The sequence below is a fragment of the Myotis myotis genome, unplaced genomic scaffold, assembly GCF_014108235.1.
Source record: "Myotis myotis isolate mMyoMyo1 unplaced genomic scaffold, mMyoMyo1.p scaffold_m19_p_6, whole genome shotgun sequence".
Lineage (NCBI taxonomy): Eukaryota > Metazoa > Chordata > Mammalia > Chiroptera > Vespertilionidae > Myotis > Myotis myotis.
In genome coordinates this window covers 51,286,305-51,294,162 of record NW_023416368.1, presented here as the reverse complement: position 1 = coordinate 51,294,162, position 7,858 = coordinate 51,286,305, and the positions used below count along the sequence as shown (strand labels likewise).

The 7,858-nt window shown below is 43.3% G+C and overlaps 1 long non-coding RNA gene across 2 annotated transcripts in view; it reads left to right on the top strand.

The window, feature by feature from the left end:
• Positions 1 to 141: 141 nt before the first annotated feature.
• LOC118657559 overlaps positions 142 to 7,858 on the top strand; it is a 96,289-nt gene continuing 88,572 nt past the window's right edge. For both annotated transcript variants that reach the window (XR_004968043.1, XR_004968042.1), the window contains exon 1: positions 142 to 516. This is a non-coding gene — a long non-coding RNA (uncharacterized LOC118657559). The remainder of the gene's footprint in view (positions 517 to 7,858) is intronic.

The following is a 7,858-nucleotide window of genomic DNA, read 5'->3' as shown; positions in this document are numbered from 1 at the left end:
CCCTCCGCCCCTCCGCTCCGCCCCAATCCTTCCCTTCCCTCCTCCGCCACTCCTGCGCCCCACTAGCCTCACCCTCCCGGCTGCGCCCGGCCCCGCCCCGCCCCGCCCCGCCCCTTCGCTCCTGCGCACGCGCGGCCGCCTCCTGTGGAGTCGCCGGGCGACGCTCGCGTCACTGGGGATCGCGTGTCGAGTCACAGGCACCTTTCCGGACGGAGGGCCCGAAGCGGCGGCGGCGGCGGCGGCGGCCTCGGCTTTAGGATTCCCACCTTCCCATCTCTGCAGGTTCTTTCCGGGTCAGGTTACTCGTGGAAGCCCGAGAAATTGCTGTTTATGTAAAATGTTGTGAAGGACAAAGTTTTGGAAACTCAAGCACTTGGGGAGAAAGAAGGAAAAAAAAACAAACGCCTTAAAACTCAAATGGAGGAGAAATCGTTTATGGACTTGGCTCATCCATCAAGAAATGAGCGAGGGTTCCTACGAATGCGAGTGCTTTTCTTCTCCTTCGTGGTTAATAAAGTAAACACTACTTGCCCCCGCGGCTCTATTATGCGTCAGGATCAGTAGAGTTTGTTTTATCAAGCCTTGGCCAGCAGATACTTTTTTAGCGAGCTTTTGTGGCATATGGAAGACTGATAAGCTGTCTAAAAAGTGGGAGGAGAGTTCCTGGAAAATGACAGCTGAGAAAATGAAAGATGGGTTTATGTAGGGCACCCCCCCCCCCCAAATGTACACACACACTTGGAATAATTATAAAGGCAGTGTTTATTAAAACACATGCCATTTTCAAAATGGAGCTATCACCTTGTAAAGTGTGTATACATTTTGGGGGGACACCCTCTATATACCTGCGTCATAGTAAAGAGAACTTTGAAATAGAAAATTAGTTGAAAATTTCACATTATTTAACATATGTATATGCTGACATTGAAGACAGTTTATAATAAGGAAGAACAGATACAGTCGTCATGCTTGTACTCTTTCAAGTTAAAGTCCAGAGATTCACAGTAAGAACTCTGGCCTTAATCAGAGGCCTTTATGTTGGAAAACATTCCCTAATTATAACCCTGTACAGCGTTGGCCTGTCATAGTTGTGAACTCAGACATTCATGGCCTGCAAAGTGGACACAGCGTTAAATAAATGGTTTGTTTTATATGTCCAATAGAACAATGAACAAAATTGTAAGTTGATTACTTTGCTAAGTGCCATTTTGAGTGGGTTTTGTGTTGTTTACAAAGTGATTACGCCGATATATTTAACACATCAAGTAGGATAATCTTAAAAAGAATAGTTGAAAGAGTTAGGAGCCAGGCAGAGGAAATGAGGCTAAATTTGTGGGAAGAGATTGAAGATAAAAGATGAAAAAATTGATGGATTTAAAAGGCAATCGTGCAAGAGCACTGGAGTAGCTAAGGAACTTTTCCTTTTCAAATAGATGGAAGGTAAAACTGCAGTGAAAAGTTTGACTTTATTGGGAATGGTGCCACATTAAAAGACAAAAATAGCATGGTTGAGCCTTGACCTATGAAACAGGTTCGATTCTGGTCAGGGCACATGCTTCGGTTACAGGCTTGATCCCCAGTAGGGGGTGGGCAGGAGGTAGCTGATCAGTGATTCTCATCATTGATGTTTCTGTCTCCCCCTCTCCCTTCATCTCTAAAATTGCTGGGGGTCCAACCCCAGCAGGTCCAGGGGTCCCCAAAGGTGTGGACGGAGTCCGCGAAGAAGGAATGACACGGAGACAGCGTTCAGTTGATCAGCAGCCTAGCCAGAATCTCTAGCCAAGTTCTGCTCAGGATCTCCAGCGAAGTTCTGGTTAGGATTTCCAGCCAGGTTCTGTGTCCATGTTCTCTTGCTAGGTTCTCCAGCCAGGTTCTGTAGCCATGTTCCCTTGCTAGGTTCTCCAGCCAGGTTCTGTCCAGGTTCTCCAGCCAGGTTCAGTCACCAGGGTCTAGTCAGGTTCTCTTGCCATGTTCTATCCAGGCTCTGTAGCCAGGTTCTGTCTCTAGGTTCTTCAGCCATGTTCTCTCGCTAGGTTCTGTCTCTAGGTTCTGTCTCCAGTTTCTGTCCAGGATCTTTTGCCATGTTCTCTCCAGTGAAGTTCTTCTGTCTCTAGGTTCTGTGTAGGTTCTGTGTCTAGGTTCTGTGTCCTGTTGTCTTGTTACATCTGTATTTATACCAGTTGATTCCAATCCTATCAATCTCTATTCCAAAGGTTAGGGCATTTCTTATCTCCATTCCAGGGAGTAAAGATTATGTAGCTTAAGCATGATTGTTCGTAGTTAAAGTGATTAATTACCCGCCTGGCACTTAGTTAAGGGGTTTTATTCCCTCCCTAACTTCAGGGGAAAATCCCTACCTGGGGAAACAACCTTTCTCAGAGAGGTGACTTTGGTTAAAACACATAGTACCAAGAAGGTGAGCAAACATATTAAGAACAGTATGCCAAATATGCCAGGTCCCTTGAAACAGCAAGGATGGACCGGCTCCCGGCATAAAATCAATAAAAATATATTTTAAAAAAAGAAGACCAAAATAATGTAGAAATTAAAGCATTAAGCCCTAGCCTGTTTGGCTCAGTGGGTAGAGCGTCGGCCTGCAGACCAACGGGTACCAGGTTCAATTCTAATAAGGGCACATACCTTGGTTGCAGGCTCCTCCCTGACCTGAGCCCTGGTCGGGGCTCGTGCAGGAGGCAACCAATCGGTGTGTTTCTCTCACATCCATGTTTCTCTTTGTCTTTCCCTCTCTCTTCCACTCTCTCTAAAAACAAAAAATAAATAAAAATAAATAAATTAAAGCATTAAGAGGAATGAGTATGTGGATTTGAAATGTAGCAGAAAAAAATTGGAGCCAATTGAGGATAAACGAGGATTGGTGAACAAGAGTAGTTGAAGAAGTGATTACTCCAAAGCAGATAGGAAAAAAATATTGGTTAGTTAAAAACTTGACGAATTCTCTGAATCATCAACAACATTTCCCCATTTCTGTTAATATTATGTCTTCAGAAACTGAATGTTGTAAAATAAGATGTGTGAGAGACACAAAGTGCAGTTTTTCTATCTATATAATACAGATAACATATTTCATACTATCAGGCTTCCAAAAGGACTGTGACTCAGTATTTCTGTTGAGGATATCACCCAAGGATATTTTTTTCCATTGATTTTTAGAGAAAATGGATGGGGTGGAGGGAGGGAGAAAGAGATATCAGTTGGTGCCCCCCCCCCCCCTTCCATGCCCTCTGCCTCCCCACAGGCCAGGCGGTGACTCAGTATTTTTAAAGTACTTCTTGAGTGATAGATGCATAAACAAAATATTTAGTAGGTTTTTATGCCAAAGTATTCAAAACATGTTTCCTTCTTTTGCCATTAGTAAAAAAATTATATACTATGTTCTGTTATGATTATAAGATTTCAATTGGAAGTGGTCTACTTTAAATAATTTATTTGATAACATAACTAAAATTTATATAACAGTACCATATTCCTGTTCAACTTTTTTTACTCTTTTTTTTAATATATTTTTTATTGTTAATAGTATTACAGATATCCCCCATTTTCTCCCCTTCCCCCTCTCCTCCGAGCCCTTACTCCCCCCTCCCCAGGTCTTCACCACAGAAGTCTGTGGGAAGGTTTTACTATAGTATGCCTTGCTGCTAATGATTGGATTAGTAGGTGCTATCCTACCGGCTTTAAGATTTTGTGTAAGGATTTAGTCTAAGACCTCAATTGCTAATTAAATGGTTTTATAAACATACATCTGGGAATGGTAGTCAAGTGATGGGGATGAAAGAAAAAGCTCAGATAGGAAATTATTAGTTATTAAACACCCTCTATTTGCCTGAAACAATATATTATACTTAATCCTTAGTTCTCAAAACAGACTTTTAGAAATAGATGCTAATAGTTTCATTTTATAGGTAAAGTAATGAAGCCATAAAAGTTTAAACAAGTATTAGGCGAAAATTGTGTGTGTTTGTGATTGGCAAGGAGAAAAAGCATTTCCAAAAGCAGGTTAGAGTTGGCCAACTGAAACAGTTCTATTATGAGATTAACTTTCCCTTATGGTATTTATGTCACCCTATAACAGTGGTCGGCAAACTGCGGCCCCTTGAGTGTGGCTCTTCCACAAAATACCACGTGCGGGGGCACGCATGTACAGTGCGATTGAAACTTTGTGGCTACACTCAAGGGGCCAAAGAGCCGCATGTGGCTCGCGAGCCGCAGTTTGCCGACCACTGCCCTATAGCATCAAATTTATTGTGTAGATTAGAAAGAACTATTGTTTTGGGAAAGATGAGGTATTCCTTCCCCCATTGAGTGCTGGAATTTTCTGAGACTCGAATAGGAGACTGAGTGATTTTTATTTGTGTGCAATTACATCTGTTTCTAAAGTCCCATTCTAGTCATAGAAGTTTAGTTGGGGTTTCAGTAGAGCTAAAAACAAAGCCAGTGTTCAGAGTTTCCATTCCAAGTTGCAGCCAGGTCCAGTTCAGTATCCGGCTAATTATAGTCCATTAGTCCATTGTGTGTGGGGGTGTACATGGCAATCTGCTTTATTCAGTCTACTTAGTCAAATGTTAATCTCAGTCAGAAACATCCTTACAGACACACCATGGGGTAATATTTAACCAAATATCTGGGCATCTTGTGGCCCAGTCAAGATGACATAAAATTAACTATCACAACCCACCCCTTATCAACTAGGCACCCATATACTTCTCAAAATCATATTTGATCTCCAAATAAAGACTATAAGATCATAATTCTACCTAACCTGCATACAACAAGAAAAACTAACCCTTTCCCCAGAGAAGTCAAGTCCTTGAAGGATGTTTACTCTTCTCCTTGATATCCTGTAATTTAAATATTATGATTAAAATTAACAATACTTAAGTATGTTATGTTACATGATAAGGGAATAAAAGAGGAAAGAAAAAATCCTAATATATAAAAACCCTGGGTCCGGCACCACCAGAGGTTCGACCAACCGGAAGGCACTCCTGCAGTCAGCGCTGGGTTGCTGTGGCGACCCAGCACTGACTTCTGAGGGAGCTGCGAATCAGGCCCGGAGAGAGGCCTGAAGAGAGAAGCAGGGTCTGATCCATAGCCTCTGTGGCAGCTGTTGATCAGCTCTTGCCTCTCTCTTTCTCTCCAGCAGCCAAGCCGCTGTTTCTCTCCAGGCCTCCACCCAGGCTGCTGATCAGACCCGTTGATAGGCTCAGAGACACTGACTGGCATCGAAACCGACAATCAGAACCAAATCTGGGTGAAGGGTGAGAAGCCAATGGCTGCCTAGGAGGCGGAGCTTTTAACGCTGACTGGCATAGAAACCAACCAATCAGAACCAAATTGGCCAGCAGAGGAGAGCAGTTGGGGGCGAGATTAGGCCAGCAGGGGAGGGCAATTGGGGGTGAGATCAGGCTGGCAGGGGAGGGCAGTTGGGGGTGATTGGGCTGGCAGGAGAGCAGTTAGGTGTTAATCAGACCACCAGGGGAGCGGTTAGGGGGTGATCAGGCTGGCAGGCAGAAGCGGTTAGGGGCAATCAGGCAGGCAGGCAGGCGAGTGGTTAGGAGCCAGCAGTCCTAGATTAAGAGGAATGTCCGACTGCCAGTTTAGGCTCTATCCTTGGGGGATCGGGCCTAAACCAGCAGTCGGACATCCCCTGAGGGGTCCCAGATTGGAGAGTGTGCAGGCTGGGTGAATTTCGTGCACCGGGCCTCTAGTATATATATAAAATCAGGGGATGGAAATGGAAGTGACATCACTCACTAATACCTCTAGTGACCTATTAGCAAAATTTTTGCTCCCTATCTTGTATTCAGGCATGCTGGCTGGGTGACTGATCTATATATTAAGCAAATATATTATACATAAAAGCATATTTATAATAAATTAAAGGGAAATACTTAAGATAATTAGTTTTCATTATTGTAAATAGTCATGTGGTAATAGATGGTGACCCTTTTACACTATTCTGTATTCCCTTTGTCTTTAGTAAGCACTTAAACTGGTTGTGGTTCTTTGCCTGGTGGAGTGACCCAAATCTTCATTACTGAAGAACTGGACCATTAGTAGTCCTGTGTGGATTGGATTGTTGTAGATTTCCATTGACTTTAATCACAGGCATGCATTACTAAGAGATACCCTTGGGGATTTCTTATAATCCAGACAGAGTACATTCCTTATTTCCATTGTAGAGTAGCAGTCCAATTTCCCTTTGATAGTCTGGATTAGTCATCCAGCTGGCACAGCTCTTATTTGCCTATTGATTCATATATATGAGGAGTCCAAAGTAGTCTAGTGGCATTCTTAACTCCCAGTTGGATGGAGTCATTGTTGTGTTTCCTGATGGAAGCATCCTTCCCTGTGGAATTAAGATTTCTAAGCCATCTGAGCACAAGATAGGGAGCAAACATTTTTCTAATAGGTTACTAGGGGTTATAATGAAGCCACTCCATTTCTACCCCTTGATTTTTGGATCTGTGAATCCTGGGTATGAGAGAAACAGTACCACATAACAGATGCTGATTCAGAGCATATACAGCCTTTCGGAGAACTTTGCTCAAGCCTGGCAAGTTATTGTCATTTAGCCGACACTGTAATTGAGCCTTTAAGACTATTCCACTGTTCTGTCAAGCCAGTTGTTGCAGGATGTTGGGGAACATGGTAAAGCTAGTGAATTCCATGATCATGAGTCCATTGCTACACTTCATTTGCTGTGAAGTGAATTCCCTAATCAGAAGCAATGCTGTATAGAATACCATGATGGTGCATAAGTTCTGTAAGTTCACAGATGGAGCATTGTATGCAGGGAAGGCAAATCCATATCTATAGCAAATGTCTATCCAGTAAAAGAAAACATTGACCCTTCCATAATGGAATAAGTTCAATATAATCAACCTGCCACCAGGTAGCTGGCCACCATCATGGGGAATGGTGCCATATCAGGAACTCAGTGTGGGCTTTTGCCGTTAGCAGATTGGGCACTCAGCAGTGGCCATAGCCAGGATGGCCGTGTTGAGTGGAAGCCCATGTGTAACCTTCATCCCTGCTACCCTGGCCACTTTGTAATGAATAACAGTGGTGGCTGGGGAAAAGTAATTGGCCACAGACTGTACATTATTATGTAATCATATTCATAGCCATTTCTTCTCCAAGCAAAGTGAACAACGAGATACATTGCTCACAGTTATGCCCATTGGGAGAATTTCTCTTTGCTACTATCTTTCAGGTATGTCCCAGAAAGAGGGACTCTTGTGCTGCAGTTGCCCACTTTTGGGTGGTGCCTGCATATTGTCCAAGACTATCTAGTAAACCAGGCCAGTTTTCTCTTCCTCTGTCAACTGATGATGGGCAACTCCCTATGACACCACAGTTGCAAGATGGGAGAGAGAAGGTAGTGTGGCAAGAGTGGCAATCATAGGCATTTGGGTCACTTCCACAGGTAACTGGTGCTTTCAGGGTCTGCTTAGGCCCAATCACATACATACCATTTCTATTTGATGATGGAGTGCTGCTGTGCGTTTTACATTTATGGCTTGGTGAGTTAGATAACACCCAAGTCATGATAGGCAGCACAGGTCACATGGTATCTTAATGGCTCATGCATGGTTGTGCATTCAGTCTCTATTAAGGTTCAAAAGCAATCCAAGAGCTGTTTTTCCAAAAATAGTATACTAGTATCTGCATGTAAGTGTCTTACAACAAAGTCTAGAGTAGCTGCTGCATTTTGCTCACCAGGTCCAATCAGCAGCATGTCATCAATTAATGGACCAGTGTGCTATCTTGTGGAATGGAAATGAGTTATGGTTCCTAGGTAACTGGGGCTTTCAGGGTTTGCTTAGGCTCATGAAGG